Source organism: Patagioenas fasciata, chromosome 3 (genome assembly GCF_037038585.1).
Source record: "Patagioenas fasciata isolate bPatFas1 chromosome 3, bPatFas1.hap1, whole genome shotgun sequence".
Classification (NCBI taxonomy): Eukaryota; Metazoa; Chordata; class Aves; order Columbiformes; family Columbidae; genus Patagioenas; species Patagioenas fasciata.
Genome location: NC_092522.1, coordinates 113,483,658 through 113,505,676, shown reverse-complemented (window position 1 = coordinate 113,505,676; position 22,019 = coordinate 113,483,658).

Below are 22,019 nucleotides of genomic sequence, written 5' to 3'. Positions count from 1 at the left end.
AAAATAAAGAGAAAATTTTCTTTTATTTTAATCAGTCTCACTGAGTCCTACACCTAAAAATTGATTTTGTGTTAGTTTTCATTCAGATCAAACACCACCTGAGATTAAGAGCTTCCTGATGTGTTTCGTGATCACTTTGAGGAAAACAGGAGGCAATTCTGTAAGACTGGCTGACCAGAAGCTCACAAATCACCTTATTCAGAATTACTCTTTTTCTGTAAGTGTCATGAAAATGAGAACCAAACTAGTCAGTTCCCAGGAGCTGCCTGACTGAACTTGCCTGAATACTTGAAATCTCACTGTGCCACAGTGACACTGGGTGCCACTGAATCCATTCTCCCTCTATAGACCATAATGAAAGAAATTTAGGGCAGATAAATAAAAGTTTTTACAACTTAGCAGTTACAGAGAACCACCCCATTCTTTTTTCAAAACTGTTTTTTGGGCTTGCAAAACCTCTGGTCAAATGGTAACACTCTCCTCAAAAGAGAGTTATTTAATCTTTCTTTACAATAAAATTTATTTCTACTTTCCTGTCAAATGTTACATAAGAACAGACCAAAACCACTTTTAATACTGAGCAAAACTACCTAGAGCTGATGAGAAAAAGCTGACAACAAGGGCACCTCTTAGGTCTTGGTCCTCTTTTTTGGTCTCAGATATCGCTCATGTGTTTCCATCTTTGTCCTTTTTGCTCCACCACCTGGGAAGAGGTGATCACAGTTTACTCCTGTAAGTAAATATGCAGGAAATATTTTATCTACAAGAAGGTAGTCAGCAGGGCTGAACGAGGAAAGGTGTTACTTGTGACCGCTGATGTGATTTGCTGACAGGATCCCAGAGACCAACTCTTACCTTCCTCCCAGCTCAGTGAACATACATCTCAATGGGTGACACCTTTGCTTATACATGCTTACATAAATACAGAACTCAGATAATTTCAACATTTCAATTTGTTCTTTTGCTTTAAATTTAAACAAACTTTTCCTGTTTCACTTGTAAGTACCTTAACAGTGAGGGTTTCCCAGGCCTTGAGGAGGCCATCTTTATGTGCTGGAGGACAGGTACCTCACAGAGCTCACTGGGCCAAAAAGGAAGAGTTTAAAAGGAATGTTTTTCTTTATATATATATATAATATATATAAATATATCTATATATCTATGTATCTATCTATATCTATATAAAATTTGACCAGTAGGCACTCACCTGAAAGGGGCTCATCAGTGGTTTGGGGTCTAGTTCCTGTTCCTATAATTGCTTTTATATTTCATAGGAAAATGTACAAATAGTTTTCTAGTTTTCTGGAAGTGGACCAGGACACAGCTCTCTGCTCTCAAGTGAATCCTCTAACCATAATTTTACTTAATGTTATTGACACTGTGGTCTAAAGAAATTTGAGCTGTTTTCTTGTGGTGAGACCATTTCAGTGGGGAGGAGTGGGACATAATTCCTCCATCCTCATTTTACCTTCAAGAATAGCTACCTATTGTGGTTAGAAGATGGAAGTTTGACCTTGTAAAGCTGAAAAGAGAATTCATCCTACTTTACACAAAAATGGCAGGGTAGAAGGTGGATAATGCTGTCACAAAGGTGTCCTGCAAGGTGTCTGTTTCTGTCAGCATCTGATGTGGTCTGAGAACCTTTGGAGATCACCAGGGGCACCTCAGGGAGGTTTTTGTTCCTCTGGACCTTGGGCTTGAGTTGATATCCATTTACAGTACAGCAGCTTGTCATGCACAAAGGTACTTTTTTAGCACTTTAAGCTTAAAAAAATCTCCCAAACAGCTAGAGAGATTAGGTTTAACTAGCCACTTCAAGTGGATTTTAAAACCTGCGTTCTGCTCCATATATCTGACATCAGTCAGGTGCTACTTACATTGAGTGTGCTAGAGATTTTGTGGTCACTGAAGTGTTAGATGTATCTGAAGAAAAATAATGCATTCTGCATGGTCTACTGGAAAAGAAAATTAAAATGTATGTGTCTGCACTTACGGAAAGAATTATAAAATTGGGCTGATCGGTGTGGTTCGGTCTCACGTACTGAGAGAGAGCACATTTCCCATGTTGTTAATTTCTTCAAGGATAAACAACCTCTAAAATGAAGACTGTGGGTAAATGAAACTGTTATTTTCAAGTTTAATTCAAGGTAAAGCAAGTGTCCAGCACAGGTTTATGTAATACCTCTACCTTATAAATGAATTTCACTGAGTTTTTAGAAAATACTTTGCTATAGCTGCTACCAATGGTTTCCCTGATAGAAGATATGACCAGTTTCAGAAGAATCCCACGAGAGTTGCTAAAACTACGCAAATCACCCCAAAAGGCTGAAGTTGTTAACCTTTTCAATTAAACCTATTAAAATGCAGACTGTTTCGCAGCTAGGCTTGGCTTACCATATTAAGAAACTCTTTTGTGTGAAACTGGATAAGGATAGTGAAAACTGAGGCAGTTACAATAAATAAAAAGTGTATTTTCTGATATTCCTGCTTATATAAAACCTGTTCTTCCTGTATGTAGAGATGTTATGTCAAATATTTTACAGGGCATGGATGACATTTCTGTAATTTATACTGGGAACTAAAGAAAACCAATCCACCAGCATCAGCTAAAATCAATACAATTCACAGCAGCTGCCTGCAATGCAGAGGATACGGGGACAGGCATTTAAAGACAGTCAGAAAAACAGAGGAATGGGAACAGTCTGTCAATAGTGAACATTATACATTGATGCCCGAATGCAGGTTTAAAAAACAACCAATCAACCAACCAAAACCCCAAAAGACCCCAACAAATCAAAACAAAACATAAACCCCATGTAGGCCAAAGCTGTCCCTCAGAGATTAAGCATTTTTTAACTTGTAGCAGATAACAGTGACCTAAGTGCAATTCCAGGAACAACAGTGACATAGGAACAAGCTGCTATTAGACAGGCTTTGGACAGTAGCAAGTACTTCTACATGAAGTCATCAAGTTATCTTGTTTCTCCTCCAGCTAATCTATTAAGGGGTCATTTAAAACGAAGATTTCACTCTACCAGTCATAATAGAGTTTTATTTTATCTGTTTCACTTTCTTGCTAGGGAGAATTAAAAATGAAACACGTACTAAACGTACATTTGTCTCAGGGCCCATCGCCGCAGTGAGGAATACCTTCCCCTGTGAATAGAAATCTAATGATTTAGCATCATACATCATGTTGATATAAGACAGGATCTTTTGCCCAGAGGACACTCTAATGATACACCCTCTGTAGTTGAAGTTGCGAATAATTTCCGCTTGAGCCTGGTTTTTAATCTTGCCATTTTAAATGGTCAAAACAAAATTGATCTTTCTGACATACTTTTTTTTTGTTCTAGAAATTAAAAGCTTGGTGGAAAGTGGATAAGCAAGTTACATTAGTAACATATAACAGTTTTAATAAATTTCCTTCAGTAAACTTCTGACTTCCTTTTTTAATGGACATGATGTCTCAAAAGCTTCTAGGCTATAGGGACACCAAACATTTTTATTGATCTCAGAATTCAAAGTGGAACCTCTGCATATTTTGAGATTGTGAAGTGGTTAGTATATAAATAATCCTAAATGCATTTGGAGAACATAAATGTGTTTTATGATGTATGGAATTTAAGGTATGCTTTTTTAATGGAATCTGCAGGCTTATTGTGACATATTCCTGACATGAAAGAAGAGAGGCTGAGCTAACGTACTTCTCCTATAGTCCCAGCACTTATTAATGTTGTTATTAAGAATCTGTGTCATATCTAGGAATCCACAAGCATTGAATTCCCAGGAATCCTGGCACAGAGATGGAGCCGTGGTGCAAAGAAGGTTCTGGGTAACACTGTGGTAAGGAAAATCAGATGTAGGCTGCACTGGAATGGTAGAGTTGCCTACAGATAAACCAATCTTACTCCTCATCATTTGGATGCTGTCACTGCTGAAGGAAGGATAAGCAATTAAAAATCAGATCAATACCTTGGTCTACTACTCCTGACTTGGGAGCTATGAGTGGTAGCTCCCACCTCTTCCCAGTGAAGCTTTTATTTTCTTATATATTTTTGAGACTTCCATTGATTACTTATGGTCTGGAGACCTCCAGATGAAGCTAGGAACTACCATAATTCTTCAGATATCTAACCTTATTTCTGGTATGATTAAGGTATATACATTTTGTTCATTGTCTCAAAACTAGTCAGAAACTTCACTCCTCAAAGCAGGCAAGTAACATCTTCATATCTGTCAAAGCATCTAAGCCAAAGATTCCGTGTTACTTTATGCTTTCACTGCAGATTTGCTGGGATCTCTCGGACTTTATGTAAGATCACACATGAAACAGTGTGACTTTCGGCCCTTAAGCTATTGCCATTCTTACAGATTTTGATTACTCTCCAAAATAATAAGAAAGACCAACATGCAGTAGCAAAACTCTGCTTAGTACAGGAAGTTTAACTGAATATTTCTGATCTTTCAGGAATTAGGATATTTGATGGAGTTTGATTCTGACTTTAAATCCAAGCCAAGAACAAATGCAAATGCCTTTATGGAAATGTAGGGCAATTCAGACTCATCTATTTGATGAATACAGACAAGCACGCAGAAATCCTTCTGGCCATATGCTAATTGAAAATTCAAAGTAAAAAAGGAAACTACTCCCATTTTACTAAATGTTTTTTTCTGCAAATTCAGTGATTCGGGTCATCTACCCTGTAAAACTTCAGATTGCTTTTATAATTAATATTCTGACTGAGGTGGGCATTTTGGAGCTATGGCTTTCATCTAATGCTGAAGATCACAAATCATTTGGCATCCTGTATAAATTCAGTTACATGTTTCAGGCAAACATTATGTTATTTAACTGTTAAACTTGAAATGCCTGACACTAAACTTCAAGGCTGCTGCAAATAATACCACAGGCAGGCATCTCCAGTTTGGCTGTGCTTAAGAAGTGATCCAGAGGGCCCTTTTAAAAAGGTACTTTAAGCCCACTTTAAATTGATAGACCAAATAGCTGCTAGGATCACTGCTGACTTCATTGGCCTCAGTCTTTGTATCACTGCTTCGCTGGTGCCAAAAAGATAAGTGGAATGACATTACTCCTTTTCTGTACTGGTCTCAAATAAGGGCAGGAATGCCTCATTTTCCTCATCTGACCAGAAGAAAACTTGTTAATTTAGTTAATATAACTGAAAATTCCTCTGCCAGTTTGTAAACGAGAAAGATTTGTATAAACAGTGACTGCTGCTCCTTTACTTTGTTTGGAGTATTTCTTGAGATAAATCTGAAAGAAGGGCTGTGATGGAGTCTGGTGAACCTTTTGCTTAGTGCCAGGCTGCTGGCTCCAGGAGAGAGCAATGACACCCCTTTGCCAGGATCTACATGCAGGATTTTTTTAAATTCAGTTCTCCAGTGAACCACACATTTCACTGCCTGATAAAAAAGAAGCTGTTAGCACATGTCAAATTCCAACCAGGTGTAAGTCATCAGAGAAAGACTTGAGCAGTTACAGGTGGAAATTCATTAGAGGTATAAATTGGGCAGAAGAAAGAGGCTGCTCCTTCTGCAGTAAAAGGACCAAAGACCCCTGTGATACCTAGCATTTAACAGTGACTTTGTCCTTCTGGAAAGATAAGGTTTCAAAAAATATTTAAATGAATAGTGCTCACAGCCTTTGAGGAAGTTTCTATAGGAGAGAGAAGCACCAGGTCTGTGGATCCACTGGAAGTGTGTGCTGTCTTTCCTCAGTATATTCACTATACAAGGTATGCTTTTAGCATGAGGAGGAGAGGACAAACTCCATCCTTAAAGAAGTGTTTCTTCTCCTTCTTAGATTAGGTGTCCTGCCTATAGGGGGCACAGAGGACAGTGTTTGAGGGAGTGTTGCAAGCTCCTGTATCTCTGGGAGGGCAGTGCACCAGGTCATGAGGAAGAGTGGATATACAGGTTACTAAATCCAAAAGCATAACTTACATCAACATTGGTGATCTTTCATAGAATCACAGAATGGTTTGGGTTGAAAAAGCCATTTAAAGATCATCTAGTCCAAACACCTTGCCATGGGCAGGGGCATCTTTCAGTAGATCAGGTTGCCTGAAGTCCAATCCAACCTGACCATGAATGCCTCCAGTGATGGGACATCCACAACTTCTCTGGGCAACCTTCCTTATGTCCAATCTGAATCTACCCTCTTTCAGTTTAAAATCTTTACCTCTTTTCTTGTTACTACAGAGACAGGTAAAATGTCTCTACTTTTCTTATAAGCCTCCTTTGCATATTGAAAAGCTGCAATAAAGTCTCTCTGGAGCCCTCTTTTCTCCACTCTCAGCCACCCCAACTGTTTCAGCATTTCTTCAGAGGAGAGGTGTTCCAGCCCTCTGATAGTTTTCGTGGTCCTCCTCTGGACCCTTTCCAGCCGGGGTTATCTTGGAGTTGGGGCTGTTCTGTGGAATGGAGCATAATACAAGAATACAGTGAAGACAGTACTTTCCTTCTCATGTAGGAAAGTACAAATGACGATCAATGAACTTATGGGGAGGGAGAAAAGCTGGTGGTTGCTCTCCTTGTTGCTGTGACAACAAGGAAAGACCTTGAATTCCTCCCTTCCTGCCTTCTGTATTACGTAAAGGTCATAAAGATGTAGCAAGTATTTTTTTTAAGTCTCCTAATGATATGTATCACAGATAGATTCAAGTTTTTAGCTGACCCATGTAACTTCTCAAAAGTATTTAGAGTCATTAAACTTTGTTTTATGGTAACTGGAAATGCTATCTTGCCATCAGGGACACGCTTAGGTGTTGGAATAGTAAATATCAAGGTATGCATTCATTTTGACATTAAAGTTGGCTCAGAAGGATTAATTGCTCTCAGGTGTGCTCAGTTCTTCCACATTAGGGAATCTTTAGTTCTAAACTGCAACTTCATCCATCAAACTCTTTCATCTGAATTCAATCATGTCATCACTCTTCATTGGATTTTATAAGTGCCTTTACAATAGACAGTGTTGTTTGGGATAGAACCAACACAGAGCTTTGTTGCCTCAGGACAATTTATCTTTCTGTTGACATATGTGTAAACTATATAAACATTTTTGAGTGCAGAGCACAACCTTCTAGCTGCAAGCCAATAATCCCAAGGGACACTTAACACTGAACATTTCCCTGGGTTCAAGTAAGATGATATAAGGTGTCGTGCATTTACACAGATAGCATCCTAAACTTTTACAATGGTGTACTTTTATAGGCAGGGTGTTGAAACCATAACTGGATACAGCTGGAATCAATGCTGGACTTCTGTTTTATTTTGTTATGGCTTCAACTAGCTGGTTTATGCTAATCTGTTTAGTGTGCTCTAGCACAGAGGAAGAGTATTTATGCTGCCACACACCAGTATCAGCTGGGCAGTGGCAACAAAGATGAGTCCTCTAGCTTTTCAGGAGAGACCTCCTAGCTGGGTTTCTCCTTCTCTCTTCTAAATCTGAAACCTGTTTGACTTTCTACAATATGTTGCTATTGGCTGGGATAAAGTTAATTTTCTTCATAGTAGCTAGTATGGGACTATGTTTTGGGTTTGTGCTGGAACCAGTGTTGATAACACAGGGATGTTTCAGCTGTTGCTGAGCAATGCTTACATAGAGTCGAGGCCTTTTCTGTTCCTCAGACAACCCTGCTAGTGAGTGGGTTGGGGGTGCACGAGAAGCTGGGAGGAGACACATCTGGGACAGCTGACCCCAACTGACCAAAGGAATATCCCATACCATAGTGGCATCTTGCTCAGTATATAAAGCAGAGGGTAGAAAAAGGAAGTGGAGACATTCGGAGTGATGGCATTTGTTTTCCCAAGTTACCACTATGTGTGGTGTAGATCTGCTTTCCTGGGAATGGCTGAACACCATCTGCCTGCAGATGGGAAGTAGTGAACTAATTCCTCGCTTTGCTTGTGTGCATGGCTTTTGCCTTACCTACTAAACTTCCTTTATCTCAAGCCATGAGTTTTCTCACTTTTACCCTTCTGATTCTCTCCCCCATCCCACCGGAGGGAGTGAGCAGCTTCGTGGTGCTTAGTTGTCAGCTGGAGTTAAATCATGATATACCACTAGAACAAAGACATCTTTGCAGAACAAGCTGTGTTGGAAAGGACAACTATTGATGCTGCTTCTTTGCTGAAACCACTGTGATTTTACATTAATCTAATTGCACTTTAACAGAGCAGAAAAACAAAACAAAAAAAACCCACCTAGTCTCAGCTGGGAAATTAGGAGCTCACTTGAGAAATCTGTCCTAATTTGGGCACAGAGCCAAATCACACTCTGTGTTATGAGTGCTATGATATTGCTGCCTACACACACTCTTTCTGGTCCAGACTTTTCTGCATAGTGTCACATTCTAGACTTCAGAAAGCAGCAGAGCCTGAGCTGTGTGAGAAGGTCATATTTCTAGGATGAGGTGGCAACTGAGTTTATCTTGCACAAGTGCTCCAAATACAATGATGTTGTTATAAAAAAAGAAAAAGTGGCCATACATGCATTTTTTTGAGACCTCAAGTGTTGAGCATATGTGTTACATATTCTCTGAACAAGACATCATCTTGTCTGCTGCACTAAAGCAGAACAGAACCAGATACTGAATCAGCCCTGGGTGGGAAATGGGACTTGCTGGTTTTGGATATGTGCAGTAGAACAGTAAATAACTCTGACAAAGCAGGGAGATGTCTAGTATGTTTTGTTTCTCTTTGGGATAGGCTGCAGCTGACTAAGTCTGATAAAACATTCCAATCAAATACCATGTATTTTGAATGCTAAATACATTAGAAATTTTACTTCCCCATTGAATTTTTTAAGCATATAAACTATTTCTGTCTCTAGAATTAGCAGTCCTATAGTGAAATTATATAGCTCATTTGTATAAATAGTTCAGTGTTATATCCTTGTGGGTCATTTGTCACAACAGTTAGCTGCTAATTAGTGCTTTTTTTTTTTTTTAATTGTACTTCTTGCTTAGTTACTCAGTAGAGTTTCTATTGGGGCATTAGGACTGACTCAGAGGATTTGCTCATTGTGTTCAGAACCAGTGAGGCAGTTCAAGAACTGAGACACACAGACTCTAATATTTCATGTATTTATTTCACCAACAAACTTGCCAATTAGGATATCAAACAGTCTCATAAACCCAGATTCATCCTGCCTTATTTAGGCATTAAATCAGGAATGGGTCTCCAGAGGACAATTCAAAATGTTGTTGAGTTGATTTGCTTTCAGTGATGTCCATCTTTCCCTGTTGACTTGAGTAGATATGTAAAGCAATCAAAGTCCTAACTGAAACACTTAAAGTACCTATTGCCAGTTGACATGAATATATTAATAGGATCTAATTCATACATATTATCAGGTATTTGGATTTCTCAGGCAATGGTTGTGTGCTAGATAACATGCTGGGCACACAGATTCATTGCCTAAATCAAACAGTAGATACACTGTCAGGGAGAAGATTTATAGGGTATAGTTGAAAACTTAATGAATGATGAGGCGATTTTTATATGAATTAGGATCTGGCAAACTTTGCTATAGATGAAATTTTATTTCTAGGGTTTGGAGAGCTGGTCTCACTACCACTAATCATTATCCTCAGAAACAGAATACAGCATGGAAGGAGTCAGGGGCAGAAGAGGCAACAAGAAAATAAAAACTGCAGGGCTACTGCCATAAACTACAGAGCAAAATGGGTTAAAAAGAGCAAGAGAGGTTCTCTAGAGAAAGGCAGCGGATACAATGGGATGCTAAATGAAGTTGAAGTTAGAGGCAAGGATTAAGCAAATAGGTCAAAGGATTGCTTTTTAAGAATGGGAATGTCTAAATGCTGAGATGGGAAGGGATTCAGCCTTTAATCATTAAATTTGTGTCTTCACATTATGCAGTTTCACTAAGTTGCAACAATTAAGCCCTCTCATTTTGCATGATCCCCTTGGTATCTGTACATCAACTTTTATCATGAATTTGGTACAAAACAAGGTATCACGGGTATTAAAGGAATTACTTCAAAAGTAGATTCTTGACTAGAACTTGAATAATTTTTGCTTTTGAGAAATTGGTTGGTTTTTTTTTTTTTTTTTCCAGTTCTGAATGCTCTGGTTTCAGACACACAAACAAGCTTTTATTTCTAAAAATGTATTCTGGAATGGTAACTTGAAAATTATATGAGAAAACATCCAATTGGTCAGCAAAGAAAAGGTAACATGGCAATCCTATCTTCCTAGAAAAGCTCTGATGCCTCAGGTGACATAAAAAACACCCAGAATGTCCAGTTAGTGATTGTACAGCACAGCATTTCCTGGCTGACAGGATTCAGTAATTAAATTACCTTAAAATGTCACCAGAGTTAGGTGGGGATATCACTATAAACCTCTTTCTAAAGGAAGACACCCTTTTGCTTTTGCCCTAGGAAATGAAAGAAGGTGGCAAGTCCCTCTTCTTGTGTTTGTGGATAAATGAAGTCCAAATGCCTGTAACAAAAGGAAAATTCCGAAGCATGCACTGCTTTCTTTTTCAGATTACGTTAGCTGTGATCCTTGCTGCTATCCTTCATTTTCTTGTACTGTGCTCTTTGGACTGCTGGAAAATTGCAAAGGGATGAATGAACGTTACTGTAACAAAAAAGTGAGAGGCACATCTGTCATAACCTGATGTTTTTATCAGGTAATTTGTGAAGAGGTAAATGTTCTAGATATTTTCTGTTTTCCTTTTGAAGATAAGAACAACCTGTTTCTATCTAAACAACAAAAAATACTGACTCATTTGAAAGAAAGGACAAACAATGCTAATGTGTAATGTAATCAAGTGAGCATTGAATGAGGTGCTCATGGGACAGAGACGTAAAAGCAGTACTTCTGCTGAACCTCTGTTTCTAAGAACTTCTCTGACATGCATTTCCATCCAATAAAGGAATCCTAGAATACAAGAAAAGACGTGTCAAATGTCAGTGAGTCAGGTGAAAGTTGTAATAAGGTTAATATGTGCGTAGGTGGCAGAAGTCTTCTGGCTGTTTCCTCTCCCAGTTTCTGTTCAAATTGGTTTCTATTCTATTCTGTTCTGTTTCCCCTTTAGAGTTCTGGAGGAGAACTGTTCTAAAGAAAAGTAATATCGACTGTCAAAGACCACCCATTGGCACTGGACATTCATCCACTGGGATTTTATTTTCATTGTCAACAGAGACCCTGAGAATTATTTGGACCCAGAAGTTACATCTATGCAAACAAATCAAACAATAACCTGGATCTGGGCATTGGTGTTGGGAAACTATTGTATGTATGACCAAATAACCATTACATGGTAATTGTTAATCTAATTCAGTAAATAAAATGCACAGAAAAGATATATACTGATGCTGTTAGGATGAAAACTGATCCCAAAATAAACCCATATTGTCGCATTTGATTTAGCTATACATATAATTTGTATAGTGAGGCAGCACGGTTGTACAAAAATTGGTCAACTAACTATTCAGTTGTCCGTCTACACTCTGTATCTATGTCTATCTATAATTACTTGAATTTTAGAGACCTAAAAATGGAAAAAAAAATAGTTCTTGGTTGAAGTTCTTCTGGAAACATTTCTAATAATGTAGTGGATACTGAAATATTGAAACTACAGTCCTGGTGCAAACAGCTTTCATGTTGTAGCGGAAATCTTCTCTGCCACAAAGCTATAGGAAATATCTGTTCAGTATTTGTCTGCCTCAAGAAGAAAGTATATGGTGTTCTCCACTTTACTGTGAATATACATAAAATTAGACTCCAACTCTGAAGCTTTTTTTCTCATGATAGTTTTAAAATCTTCACTAAAGGGAAATATCTGTGGAGTCAGCAAAAAGGATAAGTTCCCTATTAGCTTAATATCCTCAATGGACAATAAACATACTGCACGGGTGAAGGGAATGAGAAACTTATCTTCCCCTGATATAAATATTCCCCATATTGATGTATGTGTTTTCATACTACTATTAGTTTCCTCTTACATATTTTTCGTGTTGCATATTGTTCTTGGTGGAAAATAGTCTTGTAAAATCTTGTCATTTAAAAAAATTCTGTAATTCTATAAATGTTATGATTCTGTTCTATAGACTTTTCAAACTTTCAGAGAAAGGAACTGGAGAAAATTTGTACCTGGCTATGAAAAATTCTTTTGTCATTTGACATTTCGGGGATGCAATCAGTGGCAAGATTTTTATCTCTAGTGATATCATACCCTAATTCCAATATTAGCATCCTAAAATTAAGTTTTATTTCTAGTAAAAGAGGATGTAAACTCCATCATGTTTACAGTAAGAATTTGTTAGCCTTCTGGATTGTTTTCTTGATTATTAACACAAGAGAATGACTCAGGAATCTCACTGTAGCTGTTGGGCTTTCATTTGCTTATCAGCTCACCTGGAAAATCTGGAATTGCAGAACAAACTTCACAGAGAATTAGCAGAGGTACTAGCTGTGAGAGTGAGGTAGCTGCTAGTTATCCACTGTAAACACAATGCATTTAAATGAAACTATTATTGATAAGCAATTAATATGCAGAACTGAGAGCCAGTTTCTTTGATTTAAATAATTCAGTGTTTCTATCCTTAAAAGCAGTATCTGTGTTTGTGGAAGATCTGAGATTGACGGGCACTGGAAAATGAAATCCTCTGTTTATCCATTGGGTGTGGACTGGATGCCCGGGACAGCTCTGACTGTCCCACACACGGGCTCTCAAGGTGCCTCGCTCCTTTCCTGGAACTCCTATGATACCTGACCAAACCCAAATCCTTTTGCATAGAGTTGCAGGTGAAATTGCTGGTGAGTAATTACTGTCATGTCCTTGCTATGTGTCTGAGCTGAGTCTAAACATGCTTTTTTTAACGTATTTATTATTATTTGCCATTTCTCAATCTAATCAGTTGTCTGGCTCAGACACACTTGATGCATGTGAAGGTAGTCTGAGTCAATATTGTAGGGTATCATCACAGTACATCGACAAATAATACATTTTGGAGTAGATTAACCACTGTACTGCGGTTGTTTTGCATCAGTTGGAAAATACAAAGGTAACACAAAACCTGTTTTGCTTGTTCTTCCCTTTGTATGTGTGGGCAAAAAGTCAACGATGAGAAATCAGAAATACCAGGGACAGCTGAGTACCTTACAAATAGACGCATGGCATGAGTACAGTGTACAGGCTGTACTATGCCTCTAGGAGTGGAGGAATGAATTTAGACATAAATGAAGTTTCTTTCCTCTTGTCTCAAAGTTTCAGCTCACCTCTTTGGGTTGCAGGTGCAGGCCTTGTTAGTGTCAATGGGAACCCATGCAACTGGATTTTCATTCTTTGCAGTTACATCTTGGAGACTAAAATGAGTACAAACAAGTTTTGCTTTAATTACTTAAATATTTTAATTATAGTGTGTGGAATATACACAAAATAAAGAAAACAAATTCCACTGATGCTGAAATTTTAAGTGGAGAAATTCAGACTTAGAAAAATACATGCATCACAACTAGGACCATCTGCTAAGTCTTGAATTATATTTCACCAGCAATGTAAGTTTGTTTTTTTTTTAAAGGGTTTAAAAGCAAAACAGAGTTTAGATCAATGAAGTCCTATTGCTTCTCTTATGATGGAGATAATTGATCTCTTTTTATCTCATGAAACTCCCTGATACAACCATTTAAACAGTTATAAAATTAAAAAAATATTTTTTTTGACCATATGTTATATATTGTAATGCCCAGATAATAATTAATCAGAAAAAAATAATTATAAATATTAGAGATTGCTTAATATCAGAATACAAAAATACATCAGGATTATTAATGCTGTCAATGGGTACTGAAAATATGTTGTATTTTATTCAAGAGAAACATACAAATAATATAATCTATTTTCAGATTTATCTTAGTCTACACAAGGTTTACCCATAATCTAATTATTTTGCTCAGTGTCTCAAATACCGTCCTTAGTGAAGACAACAATTGAGCTCCAATTTCTGTCAGGTTTGTGCTCATCCCACTGTTTTAAGAAATCTCAGCACAGTGTGATAAATCTGGGTTTCAAGCCTGTTTTAAACAGATAAAGACTCATTTCGACAGCTTTCAGAAGAAGTTTTGAAAGGAAAGCGCAATAACCTGCTAGCTGGCTGTGGAGGGGGACGAGAGAGGTAGAACTTGTGGCTACGTACCAGGAAATTAAACAAGCCCAGGACCATTCTGTAGTACTGTGGTATAGGCTGTGCCTGTACGACTCAATCCTTTTACACTTAAAACCATGAAGACTGCGTGTTGGAAGTGCTGCCCAGCCTCTGCTAAGTCCTGCACAGTGCCCAGGATGGTCAGGGAGCAGCCCAGCAGTTTAACAGCGCAGGTAATGAGGTCCCAGCCTGTTCCTTTCATTAGCAGAGGCTCGCCTGTGGTCCTGTGAGAGGTGTCACTGCTCTGCAGCGAGGCAGAGGAACCTCGTGTGTTGTCAGGGCAGTGTTGTCTGGTGAGATTTAACACAGTGAAGTGTGTGAGGAGTTTAGCACATTAGCGGGTCATTTGTGGTTTAATTAATATGGACCAAATCATTTCGCGTTTTAGCAAAGGTTAAAGCCACTGCATCAAATGGAATAGGAACACGTGGCTAGTGGAGGTTAAAGAGTCTCTTTTACATAATCTAACACCGACACGTGGTGTGTGCTTTTTTTTTCCCTTTGTAGATTATGCAACCCTGGTTGTTAAGTAACAACTGTCAGTGCTCACTAACCCAACACTCCAGCTCTGTGCTAGAGTGTGACATCCCAAAGTGACCCAAGCCCCAACCAGACGTGGCTGCCTTTTCACACCCAATTACCCTCAGAGTTTGTAGCTGTATTTCAAAGTATGCGGTTGAGGATACCTCTACTACCAAATTTTGACAGTGAGCTTGAAAGCCAGATTTGTTTCTATGGTTTGCTATAGGTAATTGGAAAGGTGTGCACACTTGGTCTGGCCAGGTTAAGAGATAAATACAATATCCCTCCAGAAATCTCTGCTCATACTTATTTTAAAATGTATCTAAGATGAGGCTGCTGAGATCAGGTAATTCCCATTTATACAGGAAAGATTTTGGGATTAATATGAAAAGTGAACACTGTCTTTTATACTGATAGGCGTAAATGCCTCTCAATAAGTAAATGCAAAAGAAACAAGACAGCAGTCATAACTAATATTTTATTTCCTCCTTTTAAACTGAGAGAAACAAATTCAGTTAAAAAGCCACCTAAGTATGCTTTGAATGTTTTTATTTTAATTTAATTCAGTGGGAAAAGAGAATCTTGAATATGAAAATCTTTAAATGCCAGAAGAATCAATGTTTTTTTCATATGAACGTCAGACTTCATGTGAGCCTCTCATGAAATTTCAGTCTGATTCTCAGCCTAGCTCTAATCTGCTTGTTCTTACACCATAGATTGATGTAGACCAGAAGCAAAATTTATTTCTATGGCCCACCTCTGTTCTCCATGAATATATAGAAATAAAAATATTTTAACAAAGGAAACTTCTGGGTTGATGTGTCTATAATACTGACATAGGTGAACAAGGTCTTACCTGTATTTGTATAGAAATGAGCAAGAGTGGTAGCACTCAAAGGGCTGCCAAGAGCTGTGTTCATCTCTTTACTCATCTCCTTGAGAAAGAAGATTAACATTGATCTTTTGAATGAACAAATGAATGAAAGAATCCATCAATGTAGAAGAAGCTTTCAGGAAAATGAGACACCTAAGGAAGCAGTTTGGTTATCAGCTATTCCATGGCATCAATATAGATATTTTAGGTTCAGTTTTCACAAAAGTATTCCTGAGGCATATGCACAAATCTTCAGTTCTAAAACCAGGAAAGCAATATGCCATAGATTTAAAGATCATGTAATTCAATTATTTTAGTGATGACCCTTACAAATAACCCTAAAGTAAAATAAAATATGAAAGCATACATTTACAGAACAACAACAGAAAACGCCATTTGAGATTTCTTTGCAACATTTTGTTAATTGGTGAGACTGCTTTGAAATGCAAGGCAAAATAAAATGCTTTTAAACTACTGTGACACAGTGCCCTTTCTTACTGACCATATTACTTTTTTTCAGAATTGAAAAATAGAGGCTTAGAAATTAATTTTAGCACTTAGTCTGTAGATTCCTCGTAGCAAGAAGCCCCTTTATCTTCTGTGTCATCTTTTATTGTGGCATTAGTGAGACTTAAATGAAATGATCTTAATTGTCAAGAAAATTATTCTTAAAGCAGCTGTTCTTCAAGTCTCATCTCTAAATAGTATCATCAAAATATCATAGCATCCAAATATGCTTCCCCTGGTTAGCATTTATCACTGAACTCTTTGAATTCATCTTTCTCATCTGTGGTGCTATTATTTTAATGACAACCTCTAATTAGGGTTGACGTTTCACTAGCCTTATTTCATAATTCAGTTCAATCTGACCTCAGACAAGTTATTCAAAGCTTTTGAGTTTCAATTTTTATCAAAAATGGTATGCACATTCTTACTTTTGCATAATGACTGACCTATTTGAAGTCTGTCTTCATTCACAGTGCTACTGACCTATTGACCTCTGTGTGGCAGGGCAGCATCATGCACAAATGCATCCATCATAATAACAGGCCAGGATCCCTGCAGCAATCCACAAAAGGAGTTTATAATGCTGATAGACAGACCACGGCAGACTTTGACCAGGAGCTGAACTGTGGTGAGACTTACTAAAAGAAAACCAGTGATCTGGGGGAGTATCACTGCCCAGAGAGTGGGTCTGGTTCCACACAAAGGGAAGGGTGATGGTGGATCTCCTTCTCTCGCTGCTGTTGATACCCAAAAGACATTTCTGGGCTTGTAAGGAGCAGAGTCATAGAATGGTTGGGGTTGGAAGGGACCTCAGGAGATCATCTAGATCATCTACTAAAGCAGGTTCACCCAGAGCAGATCGCACAGGAATGTGTCCAGGTGGGGTGTGAATGTCTCCAGAGAAGGAGACTCCACAACAGAGCTAGGAAAGGAATGGGTGGCAAGGGAATTGCCCCTATTTCAGCCTTACACCCTGTGTCTCACCTTAAAAACATATGGGAAGTATAGCAAAGAGTACCATATGTTTTTAATGCGTATGTTTCTGAAGTAAGGAAATCCCTCATTGCATGGGACATGTAGCAGATCATGCAGTTGGAGAGGTGGGAACCACTTCTGCTTAACTCTGTTGTAATAGGCAGCCAGGGCAACTGATGTCAAAAATACAGAGGTTTTCCCCAAATTTCCTTTTTTGGGGCTGTATCATGTTCTGAGAGTGGACTATCATATTAGAGAGAGGGTGCAGGAGAGGGAGACATATTCTGATGCTTATGGAAAGGTCCTATCTTAATCTACATAAGTCAAGAAAGCAGGTGAAAAATATGAAGAATAGGGCTGCTCAGGCTTGTGTTTTGGCACTAGAATTTATTGATCTGGAATGATGAAAATCCTGCACTTCAAAAGAAATCATCAAAATAATAATGAAGAACTGTGGCTATTTTTTATTACATGGCTTTTATTATACAAAATAGTGTAATTCTGAAAGGGCTAAACCTTTTTAATTCACATGGATGAGGATTAGATGGAGTGGAAATGCTGACAGTAAATATGTTGTTTTCAGTTCTGCCTTTCGCTTTTGCATTGAGCTGTAGGAGCTTAAACAGTTTATGGACAAACATGTGCAAAGAAATTACAAAGGTTAATTTAAACAGTTTACCGCTCTGAAAAGTGTAACAACTGCTCTACAGTGAAAACATCGTGCCTACAGTATGTTCCTCAAGTCAGGGGTGATGCTCTTCCCTTTCCATCAATGTGGCATGATGCATCATCCCACCTGCAAACCTATGAAAAAGAATTATGCTGAAAATATGTATTAAAATTATGTCCCTGATTACTTCTCATGGTTATTTGAATGGAGTGGGGTTTTTTTTGTTTGTTTTTGTATACAATTTGCATTCATAAAATTGATGCCAAATCAAAGGACTAACTTTAGAAATGTGAATATTGTATTTACTCTTGGTAGCAAAAAGCTAATTCTGTGGCAGAATTAAATTCTATGGACATAAACATTACCAAGTGATGTTCTTTTCTGAAAAGATTTCACAGGATCTGCTTGTGAGTCATAAATCCTCAGCTACAACTGTCTTTCTAAGAAAACTGCTCTATAGCTTGTCTTGAGCACAAGTACATTTTCTTTTGTCTTCTTTCCCTGTCTATGTTTTTGGGTTTGTGTCCCCCTGCAATTTTTTTAGGAATGTTTCTTTTGTGCTCTCCAGCACAGTCATATTTGAAAGAACAGAGTGAGTGTCTTTAATCTTCAGGACAATTGCAGAAGGGTTAATGGGAAAGTGCTGAATACCTTTTGCTGGAAAAAAAAGAGTACGGATGAGATAATTTTAGGATGGGAGAACTTCAGGAAACATTTTTTCCCATTCTTCTCCCATTCCATTAAACCGTCATTCTTTTTATCTCCACATTTTCCCCTGCCTTTGGGGTAGCCACACTGATCATTTGTTCCCCAGAGCATTTGTGTGCATCTGCTGGGCTCCAGAAGCTCTGGCTCAAGTCTAGATTGAATGGGCAGAGCTTGTAGGAAGTTTAAGCGTTTGGAAGCAGACTTCTGTCTGCTTCTTTCATATCTGTAGGGCTTGTGTGCTTTTCTGCTTTTTCTAAGCCTATCTATTGGTCTAATGAAAACAATTAGCTCTTCCTGTAATATTTGTTTTACCCTGGAGCATCACAGATAGAGCAACAGAACCTCTATAACATAGCTATAGCTACCTACAAATGCAGGTGTGTACACTCACTTTCATTTTCTCTTTAGTTATGACAGATACTTTTCAGTATTTTTCTTTCTCAAATATAGTGTTCCTTCATGGTTTATTTCTGCTTTTAGAATTATTTCAGATATATAGAAAGTTGAAAAAGAATATTGTATATATTAGTAGTAATTCTTCATCATTCCCAGTTTCCTGTATAATTCAGTGTGGCTCCATCATATGGAAGGATACTGCATAATATAAGCTTAAGGTAGCACATTTTATGATCCCTATTGCCCAAATATTGGACTTTATATAAAAAGAAATATGCAAAGATCTATATGTCCATTTTAACTCTCCACAAAAGTAAAATGGACTGATTCTAAGTATTTCAAAATGGAGATCTAAAATGGCAAAACAAATCAAGAATATTAGGCAGCCCTTTTTACATTGATTAACTCTTTAGTCTGATCTAAACTGTATAATCTTTCAGTCCAAAAGACTGAGTTCCTTCTGGAAATAAGCACATAGAACAGCCAATTCATCTCCACTATGTCTGTGCCACATATGGTTTGTATATCTGTGTCGTACTCTTCTAGGTGATCTCTTCTTCAGGTTTGAAGACCCCCAGCCTAATCACTCATTCCACATATGGAAACTCTTCCATACCACTGATCATCCTTTTCCTCTTTTCCTAAATCTTTTCTAGCTTGAATATGCCCTTCCTTAGACGAACAAACAAGAAATGCACACAATGTTCCTGGGTGAGTGAAAAATGGATAAATGGATTTTTATAATGACATAGCAGTATTTGTTGTCTTATTTTTTATTGTTCTAGTAATAACTCTTGGCAGTTGGAGGTGGGTTTTGGTGTGGCTCTATTTATTTATTTATTTACTGTTGCTGAGTACTGATCTGGTGTTTTCAAGGAACTATCTATCGCAATCCCAAGGTCTCATTGCTGAGTGGTGATGCTCAGCTCAGACTGCATCATTTTTATGTGAAACTAGGGTTGTTTTTCCCCATGTGCATTGCTTTTCACTTATGTACACTCAATTTCATTTGCTATTTAATTGCGTAGGTACTGAATCTTGTGAAGGCCTATGCAATTCTTCACAGTTAGATCCTCTTCTTCCTCCCATGAATAACTTTGTAATATCGTAAAACTTTTTCATGGCACAGCTCACTTCTCCAGTTTTTTGATGAAACTCTGAAACAGTGCAGCCCTCTCTTGCTGTCTCCAGTGTTAGAAAACCTTAAGCATTTCTTGTATTTTTCCTATTATTTAGTCATATTAAATAGCTAGCACTTTTTCTCTTCTGCTAGCAAATGTTCTGTTGTGAGTACTGAAATAAAGTAATTCATCTTTATTGACATGCCAGTTGGCTCATCTGAAGAACTGCAAGGCAAGTGTCCCCTTTACAAGTGACTCTTCTCAGAGCTTATTTTTCACATCTGTTTTTTATTATAGCTTGTACTGCTTTGCCTTGTTCATCTGTCATTCCATATGCCTGTAAGTTCCCCTGACCTTCTCAGGAAGCTCTTCTGAAGACTGGCATTGTGTTTGCTTGCCTCCATTCTTCAGGTATTAAGGAAGTTTTCAGTGAGAGGTGTCAGCATTGCTGTTGAGAGTTCAGCTATTCCATCCCTCAGATATTTTTGAATATTTTGATGAATTCTCTTTGGTTTTGGTGATTTGAGTTCATTTGGTCTACTTGTACCATACTCACTTCCTCTGTTCCTTCAATTTCAGGGGAATTCGCTGCTCAGTCCCTCCATCCTTCATAAGGGTTCTCACATGGGATCCACCTGATTTCTTCTACAGCAAAAACTGATGAAAAAAAAATTGTTTCTGTGCAATGCTTTTGTCATCTCTGAGTGTTCCTTTTATGCCTTGGATGTCAGCACTATTCAGTTAAACAAAGGAACCTGATCATGTTTAAGCTGTTAGAACAATGTCTGATCAGTTTTGACAGTCAGGCAACTGATGAGTCCCACAATTTCAGGCACCATTTGGGAAAGAACACAGGACAGGAACTATTATCCACAGTTTGGATGCAGTTACACTGCTATAAATGGTAAGATGATGTATGTGTATGATTTTGCCATTCCAGTAAGGTAAATGACCAGGGAATGTGTTCTGGTGAAGTCTTGTTAAGCAGAAGAGATATTGACTGGTTCCGTTCTCCACAGTCCTATGTTAGCCAGAACAGATCTGACCAGAGTTTGCATTTGATCTCCAACATTAAGCTTTTCTCCTTCATTTCCTTCTGAATAACTTATGCAAGACAACTGACTCTAGTTTCTATCCTGGCAAAGTATTTTCTTCCTTCCCTCTTCAGTCAACTCTTGGTGTTACTAATGTGAGGGGCTTCCTAATTTAAAAATTTGTATGATAGGAATGAAATTTGGATAACAGAGATATAGCATTATTTTTCTAAAACAAAACAAGGAAGCTGCATCATTATTTTAAATACAGCTTAAAGAACATGTTTCACTGTGAAACAGACACCCAGGGCAAGATACAGCTGTCTAGATGTTGGCATCTAGGGCTATGTGAGATGCTCTGTGGTATCTTACCTGGTCTTAAGTTGTCGCTCAAGGATAAAAGTGGCATCTTGTAGATACTTTGTCATATCTGACAGCCTAATGACAATGTGTCTCAGGTTTCTTAGAGCATCTAAAATAGCACTCACTACCTATGTTTTAGTCAACTGAATTAAGTTTCTTGTCAGCTGAATTTCTCTCTAGGCTCCACTGGCTGTACTAATTCAATTCGCTGTCCCTAATGGAAGGTTAGACACCTACCTCATACCTTCCCTCAGAAACAGATATTTATTCAGCTTCTATTGACAACAATAATTTGATTTGAATGTTATTGGAATAAGATGAACTGGGGAGATGCTGAGATGAAACAGAAAGAAAAAAAAGACATCAGGTATTTATAGTGCATTTAGGAAGTTTACAGGTGAAAGGCAAAAGGAGAGCATTTGGAGAGGCAAGCATAGTGAAGTGTGTTGGTTGTCTCAAATATGTAGGTTCTGTGAGAAGGAATGCACTGATTTAAAAAAGAGAAGGGTGGATTCACATAGCTCTGTGGTGCCTTTAATACATTTGGCTCTATAGAGGGACCTAAGGCAGTTATGATACCCCCATCTTATTGCATCAGTGTGAAAAGACTTCACTGTAACTAAGAATACAATCCCAGCTAGATAA